Genomic DNA, 22,981 nt, shown 5'->3' on the forward strand with positions numbered 1-22,981 from the left:
TATCTGATAAAGAACTCATACAACTCAATAGCATAAACAAACAATCTAATTTAAAAAATGGGGAGAAGAATTGAATACTTTTTCCAAAGAAGAAATCTAAATGGCCAACATTAGGTTATTACACGCAGAATGCGAAACATGCACAGAGACGAAGAACTGTTTTCATCAAAGTAATGCAAGAGACTCACAGACACTCTTGCCTGAACACAACTCCGCTACACAGACAATCCCACCCATATCCCATGTGGCCCCCGAGACAGACACAATCACCTAGATTTTGAAACCTGGGATAAACGTACATACGCTCAGAAATAACGAACCCTAACTGACCTCCAAGAGACACCACACAGCCCAGACCCTCTGCACCCTTCCCCTACTTTCTTTTTCCCTTTAGAACTTATCACCGTTCCATACACCTGGTATTTCACGTAGGTGTCCTTAGAATTTCAGCTCCAAGTGGGAAGAGATAATCCCTCTGTCTCAATCACTTTGAAATCAACAGCACCCAGTTCAAAGCCTAAATGCTTACTGAAAGGTCAGGTTCACGCAGACACACACACTTTCCCCAGGGGGCTTTTACAATTTATCCCAACACGCAGGGGCTCACATCCACTGGATCTGCCCGGAGTGAAGGGTTATGTTCCCCATGCCAAATAGAACAGGGTTCCGCTGGTCCCCAAGGGAATTCCCAAAGGATCCTTCGGCTGACCTGCTGGAAAAAGGCGATCACACTGCAGAACCCTCACAGCGCACAAAGCCCGCCTGCACCCACCCTAGCTGGTCTCCACGACCTGTGGCGGGGGGTGGTGTCGTCAGCCTCTGGTACCCAAGAGCCTGCGACCCCGACACTCAAGAGCCGACAACCTCCAGGGCCTCGCTGTGCTGTAGATTTCTGCGAGGACTTCCGCGCTGCATGTTGGGAACTCTGCGGAGGCTCTTACTCTAAACTACATTTCCGCCAAGGACGTGGGATCCGCGGTGGCTCGCGGTCGGGAAGTGACTCCGGTGTGCAGCGAGAAGGGTTCTGCAGATTCGACCTGGAGCCGTTGAGGCGTTTGGAACCGAGGAAGCCCGCGGCATTGACAGCGCATGCACGACGCTGCCCGCCTAGTACGTGGGAACAGTGGGTGTGAGTGGGTGCGCATGCGCATGGCTGTGGGCGTCGCGCTCTCCCGAGTACATCGCACACGTGGTGGGTGTCGAGGCTGTGATCGATTCGAAGTCGAGGTTGCCTGGCTGGCAGTAGTGTGCTGAGTTCACTGGGGAGCCGTTGCTCTGGACAATGAATGTGAGTCACCGTGTCACACTTTCCCCGGACTCTCATTGCAGCCATGTGGAATTTCTGCGGGGCAGTGAATGGTGGAGCACGTCCAGTGTACATCAGTAGCGAAGATTTGCGGCAGTGCGGATCAGAGTTGGGTTTGACCCCGAGTTGTCAGGTAGCCTGAACTGAGTTGCAGATGGCCTCAGGACAGGACTGAACGTGTATGCCCACCCCGCCCCCACCCCGAGGATCCCCTTGAGAATGCTCTGGAATTACTTTTAAATCTTAAGCCACAGCATTCCCAGAGTTCTGGCCCCAGGAACATGGTGTAAACCTAGAAACACATTGCTGGTTCCCTCTCACTTCCCTCAGGTAATGTGACTGAGGTGTGGACAGCTGTGACCCTGCAGTGTTTGCTAACTTCACATGAGTTCCAAGAAAGGCCTGATGGGTCGCAAGTCTCTAGGAGGTGGAAAGCACTATTGTTACTCACCTAAAAATCAAGGTGTGGATGAGTTTAATTTCCCTTTAGTTCATAAGGTATTTTTGTTTCTTTGTTTTCTAATAATTTATTTTTAAGAGTGAAACTGGCCATTGTAAGTATACTTCTGTGAGTTGTCAAATTCATACTTGTACTACCATAGTCAAAATACAGAACACTCCATCCTCCCAAGAAAACAACCTCTTAGTGGCCATTTGTAGACAAACTCCCCCCACGCTTAATCTATTCTACTTCCTTATACCTTTACTTTTCCCAGAATGTCATAAAAACGTAGTCTCTTGAATACTGTCTTTATTTTTTAAAAGATTTTATTTATTTTGAGAGGGAGAGAGGAGCAGGGGGAGGGACAGAGGGAGAGGGAGAAACAGACTCCTTCCCGAGCAGGGAGCCCAAGGTGGGGCTTGATCCCAGGACTCTGGGATCATGACCTGAGACAAGCCAGATGCTTAACCAACTGAGTTACCTAGGTGCCCCTTGAATACTGTGTTTAAAATTTAATGTTACATCTTGAAAATTGTGTAATTATACTTGTCCTCCAAAATTGTTGTGAGATTTCAAATTTCCAACAGTGCCCAGTACAGGTGATGGCACACATTAGGCCCTCAAAATAGAGAGGCTCCATTATCACTATGCACTATTATTGGGTGCATAAGCTTACACAGGACCCTGCTTCCATGCCTAACTTCTGTCACTTGTACAATTGGAAGGATGTTGAGAGAAGTGATCAAATGAAGTAATAAGGATCATGAAATAACACTAATCTCTGCTGTGCTGTGAAAACAAGAGTAAACATGGAGAAACCGATGAAGACCAGACTTCATTTGCTTTTTAATTAAACACAATACTATTTTTCTTTCCTAATATGTATTGGAAGTCTAAGCATGTGGAAAGAATACCTGTAACAAGCCAAACGGACATTTTGGGCTTTGTGGATTATTAAAACAAAAGCTTACACATTCTCCTGCTATAAATAGTTATTAAAATTTTCCCTAGGGGCACCTGGGTGGCTCAGTCAGTTAAGCGTCTGCCTTCGGCTCAGATCATGAGCTCAGCAACCTGGAATGGAGCCCTTCATCAGGCTCCCTGCTCAGCGGGGAGTCTACTTCCTCCTCCCCCTGCTCTTGGCCTATGGGCTCTCTCTCCCCCTCTCAAATAAATAAATAAAATCTTTAAAAAATTTCCCTATGTGAGGTTGTCTAATAAATTGGGATGTCACACAAAAGAATGTCCATAGTCTGCACTTACTTCACTTATTCCTTGGGTAGTTCTCCCTTTTACCACCCATACCTCTTCTCTTTGCTTTTATTAGGAAATCATAGTCGACTTGCATAGATATCACTCTGCTCATCGAGGGGTTAGAACTGTGTGAATAATCGGGGTGCCTGGGTGGCTCAGTCATTGTCTGCCTTCGGCTCAGGTCATGATCCCAGGGTTCTGGGATCCAGGCCTGCATCGGACTCCCTACTTGGCAGGAAGCCTGCTTTTCCCTCTCCCACTCCCCCTGCTTGTGTTCCCTCTCTTGCTGTGTCTCTCTCTGTCAAATAAATAAATAAAAATCTTAAAAAAATATATGTGTGGATAACCATAAAGCTTTCTATCACTTCTTGGCCTTTTGGCGAAGATCAAGTGTAGTATCTGTTCTTATCAGCTTAATATCTGATATGTGCTCTGAGGACAATATATTAAGTTGGATTTTTGGAACAGGGAGATGGAATAGGAGCTTGCTCCTTCCACTCCACGTATCGACCTGGTATTGCGGTACTTCTAGGAAGTAGAAGTAGTAGTAGGTGCATCCCAGCCTAATTAAAGGTTCAAAAAAGAAAGAGAGAGAGAAAGAGAAAAAAGAGGAAGGGAGGGAGGGAGGGAGGGAGGAAGGAAGGAAAGAAAGGAAAAGAAAGAAAAGAAACACCACCATAAAGTTTCCTTAAACTATGAGGAACTCTGGCTTTCTGCAGAACAAATCTTGGTCAATGGGTAGGAGCCCCAAAATGATAATGCCAAATACATGGGGACATTTCAAATTATTTCACGAGGATGTTAAATACAAACACCTAAACAATGTGCTCCGAATTCATATGAATGGTCTGATCCCAAATATCCATGTCCAGTCTCATAAACATATATGACATGCCCTAAAATTTTAACCATTGCAAAAATGTGGCTGAACTATATCTTCACTTTTATGGGAAATAATACTGTTAATTCCATGAGTGGAGGAATGTTTCTGTATCACCACCCGCTATTCACTAACACTTTTGAACAGTTCCAGAAAGTATCTAAGGCATCCATGAATGGATGATATCCTCATTCACTGAGGCCTTTTTCATTCTTCATCCCCTTTTATCTCTCTTGTCATAGTTTATATTTTACTTCACTCGCTTTTATATTATCCAATGAAGTTTAAAATATTTTCTCATCAGAATCTTTTTATATCATTTGAGGGACTTATTTACTACTTAATTAAATTGCTAAAACTATTGTTTTTACTATTATGAATAAGAAGTTATATTAACAAAATTGTAACAATATACAAAATAAAGTTTACTAGCATTAAAAATGCCTCAATTTGTATGCACCTGGTAATATTGCCTCAGAATGTATAATTCTTACATTCACAGTTACAAAGTTGATTTGACAGCTCAAAGTTGCAATATTATAATATCTTTTTAGTAAATTAAATAGATTGACATTTATTAGTATACATTTGAAAACACAGTTAATAGGATATTTCTCAGAAACATTTTATACATTTATAAAGTACATAACTCATATGAAAACAGTTAATAGAATATTTCTCAGAAACACAGCACTTGTTCAACCAAAAATATATACACTGTCTAACCACACATACTCAATCTTAATAACAACATATCCTGAGGGATTGTATTCAGTGCTGAATAACAGAATACCCACAGTCTGCCCAATATGTCGGTAATGCTTATTTATTTCACAGAAATACTGACGGCAGGTGCTCAATGATGCTGCAGGGAAACAGTCCCATATGTTATGGATGCACCATTGCCTCTGTTCTAGTGGAATTAGAAACACAGAAGCATGAGAAATAATAAGAGAATGAGGTGTTCACCATACAAATCAGACGTTATTTGAGTATGTTAAGATCTAGAGAAAAGGGGTCAGAGCACTAGATAATATCAACAGCCATGACATCCTAATCAGTGGCCTGGTGGACGGTATAGGGCTTTCAGGAAAATGTAAGCTGTGGACATGTAACCATGGAGGTACATCCATGATGGGAAAGCTGGTAGGATGTCTGTGAAAGCCCACCCCTCTGAGAAAATGGAAGTCATGCAGTTGGTATTTGTTTTGAGGATACTTTTGATCAGCAAGACTAGCAATCAGGAAAATAAGCTGGAGATGGTGCCCACAAAGTCCCTATGCATCTATCTCCTTATATAGCGGTGGCTCAATAAACTGAAAATTGCTTCTTCTAGATCTCTCGCAAGCTGGGCTCTTACAGAATTCTATCATGGAACCATATAGAGAAGGCATCCTGGGAAATGTAGTTCTTAGCCTTACCTATGTTGGTAGAACACAATCCAACAGAACCATCTCCACCTCTAGATTTCATTCTCTCTTTTTAATTCAAATGTCCACTTCCTAACCAGAAGCCAGGACAAAGAGCATAGAGCAACAAATGGAAATGATAGTTCATATGAAACTATACTCTTTCAAGACCATTGCATACCTACAAATTTCTGCCAACTTACATACTTACAAAACTGCAAGTGAGCAAAATGGAATAATGAAACTCTGGCCAAAAAAAAGGTGTTAAGAATACATACCTTATGTAAGCAAAGAAGTGCCAACTTTAAAAGTCGTAGGTTCTCTCAGGAAGATAACAAGATGGACTATGTGTAATGGGAAAGTGATACTCAGTTTGCAACACACTGGGCCAGTAAGAAAATCTAAACTAATACCAATGTTACATTAGTCTAAAGTCCCCATACTTATAAAAAAACTATATAAAATTAAACCTGATGCATATTCAAAACACACATCAAATCACCCATGGCTGTATCACACTTCAAAATGGAAACAGAAATATTACCTGAATTCATAAGGGAAAAAAACCCATATCAAAATTCATGTACTATATATATGTACTTAGAATACTTGAGAATTTTCATGTCGATGTTTAGTTGAAAAAGATGGAAATTCACTGGCTAGAAGTCCCATTAAGGATGAGATACTGAGCAATACCATCTTTGTAACTTTTGTAAGATTTCTCTTCTGGTGTGGATTTTCCAAACTGTTTTAGATGAGTTAATTTGCATCAGGTTTTCTCACATTACTTATATTTATAAGTTTTCTTTTGACTATGAGTTCTCACATGACTATGTAAGGATTTGGGACAACTGAAAGTTTTCCCACATTTTTCACATGTATGAGGTTTCTCTCTAGTCTGCATCCTTATTGTTTTGTAAGGATGAGCGCCATTTGAAGGCTTTCCCGCATTGCTTACAATTACAGGCTTCTCTCCACTGTGTTTTTTGACATGTTTGTGTAAGGATGAGGACCAACCGAATGCTTTCCCACATTTTTCACACTTATAAGATTTTTCTCTAGTCTGCATTCTTACATTTTTGGAAGCATGAGGGCCAACTGAAAGTTTTCCTACATTGCTTGCATTTATGGGTTTCTCTCCAGTGTGCTTTCTGTTATGTTTGTGTAAGGATGAAGACCAACCAAATGTTTTCCCACACTTTTCACACTTATAGGGTTTCTCTCCAGTCTGCATTCTTACATTTTTGGAAGGATGAGGGCCAACTGAAAGTTTTCCCACATTGCTTACATTTATGGGTTTCTCTTCAGTGTGCATTCTGACATGTTTATGTAAGGATGAGGGCCAACCAAATGCTTTCCCACATTTTTCACATTTATAGGGTTTCTCTCCATTGTGAATTCTCACATGTCTCTGAAAGGATGTGAGCCAACAGTAGGCTTTCCCACACTGCTTACATTCATAAGGTTTCTCTCCAGTGTGCATTATCATATGTACTCGAAAGGATTTGGGACAGCTAAAGCCTTTTCCACACTGCTTACATTCATAGGGTTTCCCACCATTATGCATCATCACATGTACTCGAAAGGATTTAGGACAACTGAAGGCTTTCCCACATTGCTTACACTCATAGGGTTTCTCTCCAGTGTGACTCCTTATATGTCCAGTGAGGGAATGGGAACGAATAAATGTTTTCCCACAAAGTTTACATGCATAGGGTTTCTCTCCACTGTGAGTTTTCACATGATTCCTTAGGTATGAAGAACAACTGAAGGCTTTCCCACATTCCTCACACTGATATAGTTTGCGACCAGTGTGACTCCTTTTGTGCCTCTTAAGGGATGAACGATGCCTGAAGACTTTTCCACACTGACTGCATTCATACAGTTTTACTCCACTAGGAGTTTTCTTGTACAGCTTAATATTTGGAATACGGCTGACAGTTTCTCCACATGTATTACCTTTGCTACTTTCACAGAGTCTCTCCACTATATGACTTCTGCAAAAAAAGGGGGGGGAGCACAATATTAATGGTTTGTGTATTCATAATTTATTAATATTTGTTAATGAGTGCTAGGATTATATTTCTACCATTTTCTGTATAAATGTAGGCTTTCTTTTTCTGAAGATTTTATTGATTTATTTGAGAGAGAGAGAGAACCATAGTGGGGAGGGGCAGAGAGAGAAAGAGAAGCAGACTCCCTGCTGAGCAGGGAGCCTGATGTGAGGCTCGATGCCAGGACCCCGGGATTATGATCTGAGCCAAAGGCAGATGCTTAACCAACTGAGCCACCCAGGTGCCCCATAAATGTAGGTTTTCTGTCCTGTTTGAATTATTTCAAAGTGTAATAAACTAGCTGCTTTGGGAATGGGCTTAAAGCATAGCTCATTACTACAACAGTGTTTCTCATATAGAGTTCCCTGATCATTGTTTCCCACTGAACAATCTTTCAAATGCTCAATGTCTGAGTCACATGAAGGAAAAAAAGGGGGAAATGATTTGTGAATAAACAAATCTGGAACAAGGTTTATCAGTTTTTTGTTTTTTAATTTCATGAAGTAGTAAGATTCTCTACTGGGATACTGTGTTTTCTCCTAAGTGCAACTCACCTCAAATGTCTCCACTCATTGTTGTGCTTATCTTCAATGCACTGGTCTTCCCAATTTTCTCCAAAAAGGGAGGTCCAGAAATCATTTTTTGTGAACCTTGCTATTTTCTGTTCAGTGGATAATTTTTCTCCAAAAATATCCTGCTGAGAAATGGACTCATTGGTTTTAAGTTGAGTCTCATCATCTAAAACAAAACAGTGAATAAATCTTATAAGGAAAGCACCTGTGAGCAAAGAAATACATTAGTTCAGCTGTTTTAAAACTTCTTTATTAAGAGGCACAAGAGGTCAAAATGGAGGCGATTTTTTTAAAGATTTTATTTATTTATTTGACAGAGAGAGAGTGCACACGTGCACAAACGGGGGAGCAGCAGGCAGAGGGAGAGGGAGAAGCAGGCCCCTTGTGGATCAGGGAGCCCAGTGCAGGGACTTGATCCCAGGACCATATCATGACCTGAGCCAAAGGCAGACACAACCAACTGAGCTGCCCAGATGTGATTTAATATGCACAGAAAAACCACAAGATTTCAAACAACAAACTTCTCCATGCCCACAAAGTGACCCATGGATATATACCCAGACTGATGACACTGAAGGACCCTAAGTATTTTAAAGAAGACAGAAAGAAAAACACAGGTTGATATATAGACTTTTACTGTCACAGAGAAACTGTTAGATTCTAGATCCATGACAGCTGTGATCATGCCTGTTTTATTTATCAGTGTGTTTTCCTTCTTATTCCAAATCTTGAAATAGGCTTAATGAATAAGAAACACTTATTCTCTAAATAACTAAGTGAAGGATTGCTGCCTCCTTACCTACTGAGACCAGGTTCCTGAAGGTTTCCAGCATCACATCTTTGTAGAGCTTCCTCTGAGCAGGATTCAGCAGGGCCCACTCCTCTTGGGTGAAGTCCACAACCACATCCTCGAAGACCACTGAGTCCTAAAACAAACATCATTGTAGGAGAGTGGGCGACACTGACAACACAGGGAAAGTGGACTCAAATTCACAGGAAGTTCAAACAACATTCCTTGGTCTCTTCACATCTAAACTATGTCCACACTCATTTTCTGTATCATTGTCTTTTTTAAAGATTTTATTTATCATTTGAGAGAGTGTGTGCACGAGAGAAAGCACGAGCAGGGGGAGGGAGAAGCAGACTCCCTACGGAGCAAGGAGCCTGATGTGGGGCTTGATCCCAGGACCCTGAGATCATGGCCTGAGCCAAAAGCAGACACTTAACCAACCTGGACCACCCAGGTGCCCTCTGTATCATAGTCTTAACACATTAACACATTGAAATTATCTCTCTCTCCATTTTTACTGTGGCCCTTCCTGTATAATCCCTGCCTTTTCACAGAGTCTAGAATAGTCCAAAACACTTGGAGAAATTAGAGAAATGCTATATAAATGAAACAAATACTGCTGTTTTATGAGTATCAATTCCTTATGACAAAAATGATTTCATCTCTTTCCTTATTGCCCGCCACATCTCTCAGCACTGCATAAACCACAAGTTCAAATCTTTTTTTCCCCCCAGGGGTGTAAATCATGGAAAAGGCCGGTGTTGCTGCTGCACCATAGAGTTTTTATTTGATGCTGAGTTATGCTGCACATTATGGTTGCCTGAAGAATTTGGACTGAGCTTTTTTTTAAAAAAAGGACAGCTAACGTTTTATAATCCTTAACAATGAAAGTGTAATAGACAGTTACACTAGTTCAGGGTATTTGGAAGGGTGGGGGCTTGGGGGATGGGTGGGTGGAGAGGTTGTCACTTGTATTTATTGTGACGCTAAATCATTGATAATAAACGTAAAAGGTTGACCACCCCAAACCGGAATAGAAGTTCCAATAAACAGAGGCTGGAATCAATGGCTATGTTTGTGTCACGAGGAAGTTTTAGAATCTGACGGAAAATAAAGAAATGGACAATGTCTTGGCTGTATTTTTCTTTTGTCCCCTCGGCCCTGGTTTCCCTGCATTTTTTTGTCCCAGCTTTGGGACAGCTTGGAGACTGGGGAAGCTGTAGCAGGGTGACCCCTTGTTAATGGGGAAACAATGAGACACCTGCTTCTTGGGCTTCTTCCCACTTCCAAAAGTGGGTGGAGTACCTCCCCAAACTGGGCACTGTGGCTTTGCTTCTGGGCCTCCCATCTTCACCAGAACCTGTGGCTTTGTGGCCTACTTATCCACAGCTGAGAGAGTGAGGTGAGAAGCCAGTGGGTTTTGCCCATCCACTAGCTCTTAACCCCTTCCAGCCTCCACCCCGGAGTGCTAAGTTTTTCTCGGCCAATTTTCAGACTTGGCATCTGCATTGGGTGTCCTTGCTACAGGAGGTATTACAGATGCGGGTTCTAGCACAGATGGAGCTGCCCTGCCAGCTCTGAAATGAACAATTACAAGTTCAAATCTTGATGAGATTCTGATAAACAAAAACACACTGAAGGAGCTTTTCCTTCATTTCCTCTCACCAACAGTGAGAGGCCCAAGGTAGAAACCCAACTCACAATGTGGGCCAACTGACCCTTTGTGTTGATGTACTCCATTCGAAATACACAAATCCAACTGGGTGCCCAAAGACATTTTTCTGGAGAAATGCTAATTTTAACTTATATGTGTATTATTTACATATATTATTTATCACAGAATCAGTTGCTACTCTTTCTTACTTTATGTCCCCTTAATTTGAGACAGAAGTGGTATTGAGAAAGAGGAGAGAAGAGGAAGACATGAGAATTCAGAAGGCGGGAAGAAGACATTAGAACTTAGGCCTTTCCATAATATCCACATTCATAAACCTTGGTGTTGGTGTGCATTAATTTTGAGTTCACCCACATACACACTGAGGTTATAAGATGCCAAAACAGCTCATTCCATCCAAGGCATGCTGTTGCCTTGATCTTGGACTTCCCAGCCTCCGTATCTGTGAGAAATAAATTTCTGTTGTTTATAGGCCACTCTTTGGTATTTTATTATAGCAGCCTGAATGGGCTAAGACACATTGCCAGAGGCTGGAGCAAATTCAGATGGGGAATAACAGTCAAGGATGGTGGAGAGTGATGGGAGGTGGAGCATATCATCTTGTGGGGAACTAGTCAGATTTGACCCTGTGAGAAATGCAGAACTACTTCAGGCTTTTGCACAGAGGAGTGATGTCCTCTGATAGCTTTAATGACCCATCACTTGTGTTGAGACTAGACTGCAGGGGATGGATGGAATACCTGATAGGAAAATAAAGCCATCGGGGTGCCTGGGTGGCTCAGTCGTTAAGCATCCACCTTCAGCTCAGGTCATGATCCCAGGGTCCTGGGATCGAGCCCTGCATCGGGCTCCCTGCTCAGCAGGAAGCCTGCTTCTCCCTCTCCCACTCCCCCTGCTTGTGTTCCCTCTCTCGCTGTGTCTCTGTCAAATAAATAAAAACTTAAAAAGAATAATGTTTTTAGGAGCACTGGTCATAATGGCAAAAATTTGACAACACCCAAATCACCACTAGTAATAGAGTTAATAAATAATAATTGTATAACCTTACAAGTGAATACAAGAGAGCAGTAAAGTTTAATTAATTATTATTACTCCATAGAAGACCATGAAATAACTTTAAACAAAAGAAGTCCAACATAAAATAGCATATACACTGTGGTTCCATTTACATGCATTATAAAACATCCAAAGTTAGAGTGTCTTTATTTAATGATGCATACACAGGCAGTAAAAGCATGGATAGGACCATCACAGGATTCAAGATATTGGCTACATCTGGAGAGGAGGGAATCACTTCCAGTGGAGTGTCTGAGGTCAAGAACTGTTCTAGATCTAGGGCTGGATTTATTTCATAGGTGTTTATTTTTTATGATTTCCATGAACTGTCCAATATGTCTTACGTACTTTTCTGCATGTATGTTATACTTTACAATGAAACTCTATAATCAACTAATTTACCTGAAATCATCTTAAGAATTATAGAAAGTGATATAGAAAACACATGAAAAAAACTCATACTGTAGGGGAATCAATGGTAAGAAGCATAGCCCAATGAAGGGTACAGTTAAAAAAGAACATACAAATGGAGAGAAGTTCATTATTTTCTATCAAAAAGAGTACAAAACTAGCTTCCCATTGCCTCACTCCTAGTCAACACTATATTAGAGACCCAATCCAGTGCCACCCGAAAATAAACAAATATGCAGAATTACAAAAGAATAGAAAGATCATTGTTATCCTTAGCACTAACAAGCATATGCATAGGACCAAAACAGAACAAAAAGAACCAAAAAGATTTAGCAAGATTCTAAAATAAAAACACAAGATGAAAATAAAACTCATTACCTTTCCATTTAATAACAACACTAAGTTGGAAAACTCACATTAAAAACTGAACATGACTGTATGGCAATATGAGGTACCCTGTGGACCTGCTCCCCAGTGAAACTGGTGAGATTACTTTTAAAACCATCATTTCAAGCCTCTGGAAATAGTCCTGAGGGCATAGAGCTGAGGAACCAGTTATTCAAGAAACTCTATGAGTGTTCCTTAAGAAAAGTTGACAGTCTGGTATTTGAACCAAGACTACTCTCTCTCCCTAGACTTCTTTTTCAGACTGTAGCCAAAAGCACGGGCTCCCCGTCCGCACGGCTCCTAGCCAGACAAGGAGGATGTCAGCATTTCTCATCCTGCCCCAGTTAGTTGTTACTGAGTTTAAGCTCTAAGCAAGAGCAATTGACAGGTGAGGGCTCTCTACTTACACCAGCCCCCACTTGTGGAATGTGGGGTCTACAGCAGGTATAGGGCTGATGAGAATACTGGGGACCTGACTGCTCTTGTTATGCCTCATAAGGCAGAGGTTCCACATCCAAGAGAGGCAAGCTGAGAAGACATCAGGCACCTGCCCTTCCTCCACTTAATGCTCAGCTCTTAAAGTGGGGTGTCACTCAGAAAGAAGTATACCGTTGTCCCCATCTCACTGCAGTTCCCTGGCTCAGAGATTTTGACAAGGAGGAAAAGCAGGCTGTAAAAGAGATAGCTCCTGGCCTTTTGCCAAAGAACTGACTTCATTTACAACAGAAGATGCAGAATCTTAAGCCCAAGGGTGCTCTCAAAAACAGTGCAAGTTGTAGTGAAAGGCAACAAGGAAGAGATTCAGGACACAGGCAAAATTGTAGTCCACCTTGTTTGCAGGGGAGAAGCAGGGAAAGAGGAGGGTGGGAGGAAACCTCCAAGGGTCTGAACAACTAACAAACATTGACCTGTGAAACTATTCCTTCAAAGGAGTCCAAATTTGACTGGATTAGTCTATAGAGCAATGTATGCACCACAGCAGGTTCAAAACAATAAAGCAGTCGGCCGACAATTAGTGGAGCTTAAGAGCACTGAAGGGGTTGGGAGGAGAATGAAATAGATTTGACTAAAATAATCCAGCCAGTCACCAAGCAGACATAAACAACAGTCACAGGCCCCAGAGGATAGGGGCTAGTACCCAAAGTTGCTAAAATATATTACCTATAGTATCCAGTTTCCAACAAAAAATTACAAGGCATGAAAAAAAAGGACATTGTGATCCTTACAGCAGAAAAATAAGCAGGCAACAGAAACTGAGAGCAAATAGATATTGGATTCAACAGAAGAAGGCTTCAAAGTAACTATTATAAATATGTTCAAAGAACTAAAGGAAATCATGATTAAAGATGTAAAGTAATATATGATGACAATGATACACCAAATAATGTCAACAAAGAGAAGTTATTCTAATGAACCAAGTGAAAATTCTGGAGTCAAAAAAGCACAATAACTGAAAAAATTCCCTAGAGGGACTCAACCATAGATTCGAACTTGTAGGAGAAAGAATTACAAAGTATGTTACTCCATTCTCATGAAATGTCCAGAATAAGAAATTCTCAAGAGGCAAAAAGTACATTAGTGGTTATTTATGGCTGGAAGCAGGATATGGAGGGTGATAGATAAAGGGTATGGGGTTTCTTTCCAGGTGATGAAAATGAACTAAAGTTGATTCTGGTGATGGTTGCATATATCTGTTAAACAGAAAGCACTGAATTGTGCACTTTAAACTGGTGAATTGTACAGTATGTAAATTATACCTCAATAAAGCTTTTTTTTAAAAAAAAGCTAACACATAATAAAGAATTCTAATGAAGGGTATAAAAAGATTCTAATGGACCAAAACCTCAACTTCATTGGATAATATCAAAGTAGAATTAAATAAATAGAAAGTTGGGACATGTTCTTAGAAAGAACTCAATGTCACCAAGATGTCAGCTCCCCAAAAAGAAACTTGTAGTCTTTATAAAATTCCAGTAAATCCTCAGACCTGATTTTCCAGGCCTTCACAAAAACAACTTCTCCAAACCTAATAGAAAGAACAAATGTCCAAAAAAGACAAAAATTTTTTAAGAACAAAGTAAGGGGGCTCTTCAAATACATCAAGGAATTTGAAACCACAGCAATCTGAGCAATATGTTCTTAATATAGGGATAAAACAAATAGATTCATGGAAAGGAAAAGACTCCTGAAGAGGCCCCCATGTATATGGAAAATTGATAAATGACAGAACAAGCATCACAGAGCAGTGGCAGAAATGATGTACACTGTAATGTATGGGGCAGGGAGAAATTGGTATCCAACTGGGAAAAATGCACTATATTCCCATCTAATCCACAAACAATAACCACTTTATTCTATATTTAAATGTGAAAGACAGGAGCGCCTGGGTGGTGCAGTTGGTTAAGCGCCCAAGTCTTGGTTTCAGCACAGGTCATAATCTCAGGTTTGTGAGATGGAGCCAGGGTCGGGCTCTGTGGTGAGCGGGGAGTCTGCTTGAGATTCTCTCTCTCTCCCTCTCCCTCTGACCCTACCTTCACTCTCTCTCTCTCTCAAATAAATAAATAAATAAATATTTCACTCATTTATTTGAGAGAGAGCACAAGCAGGGGGAGAGGCAGAAGGAGAAGCAGACTCCCCACTGGGCAGGGAGTCTGACATTGGGCTCAATCCCAGGACCCCGAAATCATGACCCCAGTCAAAACCAAGAGTCAGATGCTTAACTGACTCAGCCACCCAGGCACCCCTCAAATAAATAAATCAATCTTTAAAAAAATAAAATTAAGAAACCAAAAGGGTAAACAACAATTTGAGATAAAGATATTTGCAACACATACAAATATAAAAATATGTGTGCAGAGTAAAAATGAACGGTCAAACAAATGAATAAAAAATAGGAAAATGACTAAAACATGTATCACAAAAGATATAAGACCACATATGAAAAAAGAGTCAAGCTCATTGGTAATGAGCAAATAGAAAAATAAAATCTCAAACAGATCCTATTTCAAACCAACAAGGTCAAAAATTACTAAATTAGATAATCTCAGGTGTTGATGGTCACATGGAACACATAAGCAGTTATGCACAGATGTTTGGAGAATCAATTGGTACACTTCATTGGAATTGTCTCATAAATTTGAACTTGGCCATGATCTATAATCTAAAGATTTTCCTCCAATATGTGGGCAAATGTACTACACATCTGACCTTGGACACTGAAACAAGACTCATAGGAGTGGCACTTTTCGCAAAAGCAAAAAAACAAACTTGAAAAACCCAAACCCCATAAGCACTGAAATGGAAGAGTTTAATGACTGCAGCTTTCAGATAGTAGCATATACGAAACACACTACAGCAAAGAACCATAGGAAAGCCTTTTCAGTGTAATTCCATTAATATTTATTTATTGAACGTCCCAAAGAAGTAAAACAAAGCAGAACACTGCTTAGTAAAAAAAAAAAAAAAAAAAACCCAAAAAACAAACAAACAAAAACCCCATAAAAGGTAAAGGTATGAAGATTAAGCAAAGAAGCAAACAGTGGTCATCAATGAGACAAGACAGTGGTGAGTTCAGGGAGGATCATGTCAGGAGACTCTTACAGCTACCCAAGGCCCATTTATGAATCTAGGTGGTGAATTCACAGATGTTTATATCATGATTAGTTTTTAGATGTCCAATAAAACTTTGCATGCATTCTAAATATGATAGATTTCACCACAAAAGTTAAAGCATTAATCAAGGTTGGAAAATAACACTTTTCTTATGTTTGCTTACTGTGTAATATGAAAAAGTCAGTTTTGATTAACAAACCTTGATAGAAAAATATTAGATGCAGATCAAGTGCCTAATTAAAGAGAACTGGTTGCATAAACTTGAAAATCAAATTGACATTATATGAAAAGGTCCGCAGGACTATCATTAGAACAAATAAGAAAAGTATGTTGCCCTGTGTATATCATGTTACCTTTCCTGTAACAAAAGAAAAACTTTAGCCTTTTGTTTCTTTTTACAGACAGAAACACTGATAAAAATGCACAAGAAATTATTAAAACTGGTTGTCTGAGGGTGGCTGGGGTAGGACTGGCATGGACCAGAACATGCTGGCAGGGAGTTGTTTTATGTTAGATTTTTGATGTTTTGCAGGATTTTTAAAACTTTGCATACATTATTTACTTTACATAAAGAGAAATCTATATAAGTTATGTTTTGCTTTTTTAAAAAGATTTATTTATTTATTTTAGAGAGAGGGGGAGAGCACTCAAGAGGGGTGGAGAGGGAGAGGGAGAGAGAGAATCTCAAACTGACTTCACACTGAGCACAGAGCCCAACACAGGGCTCAATCCCACAACCCTGAGATCATGACCTGAGCCGAAACCAAGAGTCTGATGTTTAACTGAGCCACCCAGGCACCCCTATATTTTGCTTTTTAATAGTCTTTATTTTTATTTGGAAACCACTTTTCCACACAGGAAATCATTTTAAGATTTAATCCTGTGAAAATTAATAAAGGTAAGCTTCACTAAAATGGAGTTGGAAGAAAAAATAATAATAATAAATGAAAAAAGAGAAAAGGAAAGAAAAACCTCAAAAGAAAAAAAAATCAGATGGAGTTGGGAGGCCAGAAGGGGGAGCATTCCACCTTGATTACAAGAACTGCCCATTACAAACTCCAACAGAAGAATCTCTACAGGAAAGAACCGTCAATTACAGGCCCTGACAGGAAGAGATGTCCACAGCATCTCTTATAAGAAATTGACTATCCCTAGGGCATCTGGCTAGCTCAGTCAGTACAGTATAAGACTCTTGATCTCAGAGTTGTGAGTTCAAGCCCTGTACTGGACATAGAGCCTACTTACAAAAATTTTAAAAATAAAATAAAAAATAAGAATGGAGAATTCTTAAAAAAAAAGGAGAGAGAAGAAATTGACTATACCTATAATTCAGCAAGAAAAACTGTCATCAAAACTCAGAGAAATTCTCATCCCCCTGAACTCTTCCCTTTGTCCAATGGACTTTTGTCCAAAACAAGCCCTCCCAACTTCCTCCTTCTCCAAAAATTAATGTTCCCCTCCTTTGTTTGTTGGATATGTCTATGGTTTTGCTGTAGCTTGCATGTCCCAAACTGCAATTCTCTGCTATTCCCGAATAACTCCATTTTTGCCGGTAAAGTAACCGACATTAATTTTTAAGGTTCACAATTCCCTGAAAACTAAAGTTTATGAAAGTGTAAACCATGAAAAATAAAATATCTCAAACCTCTTTACAACTAAAATGACAGGTGACATCATCATTGTTTCCACTCAAACTGGGGAGGTTTTTTTTTTTTTTAAGATTTATTTATTTGAGAGAGAGTGAATGGGAGGAGCAGCAGAGGGGGATTGAGAAAATCTCAAGCAGATTCCATGCTGAGCTCAGAGCCTGACTTAGAGCCGGATGCAGGGCTCAGTCTCACAACCCTGAGATCATGACCTGAGCTGCCACCAAGAGTCAGACACTTAACCGACTGTACCCCCAAGAGCCCTTCAAACTGGGGAATATTTTCAAAAAATGAGTAGAATACTTCACACGTTAGGGGTTTGGACCTAACCCATTCAATGCACTATGATTTTCAAGGATATGCATATCCAAAGGTAATTTTTCTCATATCAGTTAAAATAAGAATTGTTTTAGGAATAGCACATTTTAAATTTCATAACTCTATAGAGACAATCACGGATATAAAAAATTATTGAAAAAGTGAAACATTAACTTGAGAGTTTAAATACACCCATCTCCTATCTGGACGTTCTCTTGTCAAAAAAGGAAGAAAAATGTTGTATGCTTCCAGAAATCTCTTCTCTTATATTTTATCTCTCAATCCATTTCTACTCACCCAAGAAAATAAAAGTCTTACACACTCAAATGGGGAAATGAAAAGGCCAAACCTTTAGGGAGACTGGAGTTATACAGCAGCGACATTAGATATAGAAATCAGAAGGGAAGAAAACCAAATATTTCCATTGGCTCAGATAAAGCCACTCACTTATCCACTGTTTGCAAAGAAAACCCACCATGTTCAGAAGGTGACACATTCACAGGCTTGGGGTCCAGAACCTCACTGCAGAAATGCCAGCCTTCTGCTGGTCAGTCTCCAGTGATGGAGGGCAGGGAGACCTGAGCAGACACAGGGATGAACTCTGGAGCCCCACACACCCACCTCTCCCGACCTTGCAGTGTGGGAATGCTCCCTCTCCAGGCTTCAATTCTCAGTAGCCAGGAAATTCTTGGCTGGAGCCAGTTTAAGGCTCTACCCCAAATGAACTCCCACATTCATAACTCTTTCTCTAGGAGACAGACACCAAAAGAGTCTTTCCCTAAGTCTGACCTTGATAGACTTTCTCAGTGTGCACAAACTACGCCCTGGGTGCACCACCTCTGTGCGTGCCCACCCCAAATGTATTATTTAGAAACATCCCCAAGGCAGTGGCAAGCATAAGCTCAGAAAGGGCATCACCACCAGCCATACACATTTTTGAGTGCCCTGCAGCTTTTCTAGGCACACACATGCCTTCTCCAGATGGTGTGGGCAGCCCAGGACACAGGCCCAGAAGAGACTCTCCAGAAAGAAACCATTTCATTCCCTCCCTCTGCTGTCACTTGGCTGGCCTTACTTAGCTTGGAGTCGCTGGGCAGGGCCCCTATCCCCACTCCAGGTAGTCAGGATTTAGCATGAATCTCTGAAGTCCAATAATACCAGACAGAATAGAATTATCTGCAGTCATAAATTCCCCACCCTGTAAAAGAATAACTGACATTTTTGGTGAGTCTTTGTAATTCACCAACTAATATGCCAAACGTTTTGTGTGTGGAAATGCATTCATTTGTATGCATTCATAATGGGACAGAGGGTTTCTCTATTTCCCCTAGATTCTTTTCCCCAGTAGCATCCTCCGGGCTAAGCTCTGGAATTCCATTTGTCATCACCAAAAAGAAAACAACAGATGTGAGAAACTTAACCACACATGCTCCAGGAGAGAAAAAAGACACAAAAGAATTTTTAACAAATGCAAGACTAGATCCTCTTTTTCCCCCTGAAATTGACCCCTCCCTTCTTTCTTGGCAAATATTTTATCTAATCTTTCAAAGTCTGTTAGTTAAATGTATTTACATTTACTGAAAAATCTGAGGCTCCAATAGCCAAATAAATCTTTTCAAGGTGACAAACCCGGGGAGGGGCAGTGCAGAACTGGAACACAGACATAGATGACTCAGGGGTCAAGCACGGCCATCCTACCACGTGGGACATCCACCCCCCACCACCTGTTCTCTGAAGCGCTCCCGGAACACCCTCCCAAAGTGCACAGGCTCCCGTCCCACCGTAGGTCTCCAGCGCATTTTGCTTTGCAGGTTGCCGCACTAGCTCACTGGGTGGGTTTTCTCTGTTCTTCCGTTTTGCTTCCTTCACTGTGAGAACCCAGAGGGCAGGAACCATTTCTCTTCCCTCAATAGCAGCATCTGCCGGCTGACGACCAAAGTCCTCCAGGAAACGAGAACTGGGGTCACTTAGGGATCAAGGACCTACCAGGGAATCTCTCCGAGCCCAGGGCCCTAAGCAGGTCCCCCGGGACTCCTCGCCCGCCCCCCAAGGCTGTCCTCCGGGAGGAGCCGACCCGGGACTGAGATTCCCCCAGCCCCGGGTGGACAGCAGTCGCGCTCACCTGGTCACCCCAGGAAGTTCTGAGAACCCAGACCCACGCGCGGACGGGACAGGACGCCGAAACCCCACCCCGCAGCCAAGAGCGGAAACGCGGGTCAGAACCTGGACAGGGGTTGCGGGGGAGGAACCCGGGCCGCGGGCACCTCCAGCCTGTACCGGCCTGTTCGAACCAGCCCCTCCCGGTGTCCGCCCGACCCCGCGCACTCACCATCTCTCAGCCCCGCTCCTGGCTCTCCTGGCGTCCTCGCGGTGACTCCGCGGCCCGTGCAGGTGAGAGCGATGCGGATTCAAGACAGCCGCTCCGCAAGGGGCAGGTGCACACTGGTGCTTCAGGCCGTCTGAGAGTCTAGGCCCCTAGGCTAGGAGCGCGTCCGCCCCCGGCCCTGATTGGACGGTGCTCCGAGCCCCCGGATCCTGATTGGATAGTGCTCCGAACCCCGCCCCAGCCCTCCTAATTGGACAGCCCAGATGTTTGGCGGTTGTCAGTGTTGAAGCCTCATCTATGCTGCCCCACCCCACTCACCTGCTGCTTTAGATCAGGAAAGTCCAGCCAACTAGTGCCGGTGCTAGCCGGAAATTTGAACCCTGCAGCTTGAACCTGGGCACAGGAAATGTTCTCAGAACAACCACAAGTTACCAGATGTGTTTATTAAAATTCTCAGGTTCACGTTTTACACTAAAGGGAAATTAATTGCAGATCCATGTTTTACTATATACCTAGAGACTTTGAAATGTGAATGGCTATGATATCCCTCAGGCCCCTGACAGAAGAAAACAGCAAAATCTTAAATAAATTTGGAATGGACCCAGAAATTTAATATGCTTAACAGATTGAGTCAAAATTCCTAGTGCATTTAATATGCTTCCCTGTGCGGAAAATACTTCCCAGCTTAAGAGCCAGTGGAAGGAAAATCTATTGCTTATTTTATTTACAAAGTTGAAAGAAATCATGTTTTATGGTTTTTAAAAAGTATTGTCCATTCTCATAAAAATTAGTGCTCAGAGACGTAGCATGTAGAAAACAGGTTCTCATTAAAAATATACTACTCAGGAGGCCCCTGAGTGGCTCAGTCATTAAGCGTCTGCCTTCGGCTCAGGTCTTGGTCCCGGGGTCCTGGGATTGAGCCCTGCGTCCGGCTCCCTGCTCCGCGGGAAGCCTGCTTCTCCCTCTCCCACTCCCCCTGCTTGTGTTCCCTCTCTCGCTGTCTCTCTGTATCAAATAAATAAACAAAAATCTTTAAAAAATATATGTATATATGTATTATATGTGTATATATATATATAAAACTCGGGGCGCCTGGGTAGCTCAGTCAGTTAAGCGTCTGCCTTTGGCTCAGGTTATGATCTCAGGGTCTTGGGATCGAGGCCCGCATCGGGCTCCCTGCTCAGTGGGGAGTCTGCTTCTCCCTCTCCCTATGCCTGTTGCTTCCCCTGCTTGTGCTCTCTCAGATAAATAAATAAAATTTTAAAAATACATATATTACTCATTTGATTTATAAAGTATTAAAAATATGGTTAATTTACTTTTGTTTATTGTTATAAATGAACACCAAGTTTTTAAAAGATTTATTTATTTATTTATTTGAGAAAGAGAGAGCTCAAGGTGGGGAGGGGCAGAGGGAGAAGGAGAGAGAATCTCAAGCGGACTCCACACGAGTCTGGGGAGGGGCTTAATCTCAGGACCCTGAGATCATGACCTAAGCTGAAACCAAGAATCCCACACTGCACCACCCAGGTGCTCCTAAATGAACACCAGGTTTTAAAGAATCAGCCTGAGATTTAGAAATCTCCCTTAAAACTCTCTCCTAGCACACCCTCTAGCATTCATGTCCCTTTGCCCCTCCAAATTTCAATTTTACTAGTTTTTGTACTGTTTCTTTATATAAAGAGAAGCAATTTCAACCACATTTTTTCTTCCCTTAGACATACTAATGTAACATGGTTTACACACTGATATATGCTTCGATTCTATTCAATTGGAAATAAATTCCTGCAGCTTTTTTCATAGCAAGGTGCATACGATGGATAATTTTGTGTAACCAGTTCTTTTTAGAAACTGGCCCCACACCCAATCTTTTGCTATTCAAATGAATACAAAGGCAAGTTAAATGGACCCAGTTAAAAGACTTGTGAATACTTCCAAAGTAACTGAAACCAAAACTAGATATGTGGTTAGATAACAGGATAAAACAAATATTTTTAAAATTGTACTTTTTTCACATGTAAATAATTCTTTAAATTTTTATAGTGTGGTATCTCATACTTCAAAAACTTTGCATAAATGTCTTACATTAAGCTTAAATATTAATACTGCATGCACCCTGTAGGTTGGACACAATCCTCACCAGACTTTGGGCAGATATTAGACTCCCAATATGTCCACCTTTCTTCATTTCCTTCCTACTCCCTAATGGGACCACTATGGGGAATTTCATAGTTATTCTTCATAGCTTTGTCATCTATTATTCATTACTAAGTAGTGTTTGTTTACTTTGCCGTTTTTTGTGGGGTTTTTTGAGCTTTTCATGAAAGGGTAATAATAGAATTACCAGGAACATGGTCATCACTGGTTTCTTTGCCTCGGTCTTTTTTCACATGTGCAGGCATCTGAAGCTGGGGGTCACCCAATTTACTTATCCATTCCAGTGTTTATAGTTTTGGGGCTGTTTCACGATTGTTTTCCTCTTGTGAAAAACGCTGCTCCTATCATTCCCGTTTCAATTTTCAAATGACCATGCATAACAAATTCTCTATACATTGGAGAAAAATTACTGAGCTGGAGACTATGGATAATTTCAAATTTATAGGAAATGCCAATGAAATGTGTGAGTTGAGGGGCGCCTGGGTGGCACAGCCGGTTAAGCGGCTGCCTTCGGCCCAGGTTGTGATTCCAGGATCCTGGGATCGAGTCCCACATCAGGGAACCTGCTTCTCCCTCTCCCTCTACCTGCTGCTCCCCCTGCTTGTACTCTAATAAAAAAATAAAAAATCTTTAAAAAAAATTCTAAAAAAAAATGTGTGAATTGACTCTCCCACTATTCTTGCATG

At 41.4% G+C, this 22,981-nt stretch overlaps 1 non-coding gene and 1 pseudogene across 2 annotated transcripts; one reads left to right on the forward strand and one right to left on the reverse strand.

Annotated features, from left to right (window-relative positions):
* The first annotated feature begins 3,362 nt into the window (after positions 1-3,362).
* LOC114226355 (U2 spliceosomal RNA) lies at positions 3,363-3,548 on the forward strand. Its single transcript, XR_003612737.1, has one exon. It is a non-coding gene; the product is annotated as a U2 spliceosomal RNA (small nuclear RNA).
* Positions 3,549-4,577: 1,029 nt separating this feature from the next.
* Positions 4,578-20,262, reverse strand: LOC114226182 (uncharacterized; annotated as a pseudogene). Its single transcript, XR_015766787.1, has 4 exons — positions 20,142-20,262; positions 8,717-8,843; positions 7,900-8,083; positions 4,578-7,288 (listed from the first exon to the last, which is right to left on the reverse strand). The product of XR_015766787.1 is annotated as an uncharacterized LOC114226182 (transcript).
* Between the last annotated feature and the right edge of the window lie 2,719 nt (positions 20,263-22,981).

The sequence above is a fragment of the Eumetopias jubatus genome, unplaced genomic scaffold, assembly GCF_037043125.1.
Source record: "Eumetopias jubatus isolate StellerSeaLion01/CBP00866 unplaced genomic scaffold, mEumJub1_p1.0 scaffold_1, whole genome shotgun sequence".
Taxonomy (NCBI): Eukaryota; Metazoa; Chordata; class Mammalia; order Carnivora; family Otariidae; genus Eumetopias; species Eumetopias jubatus.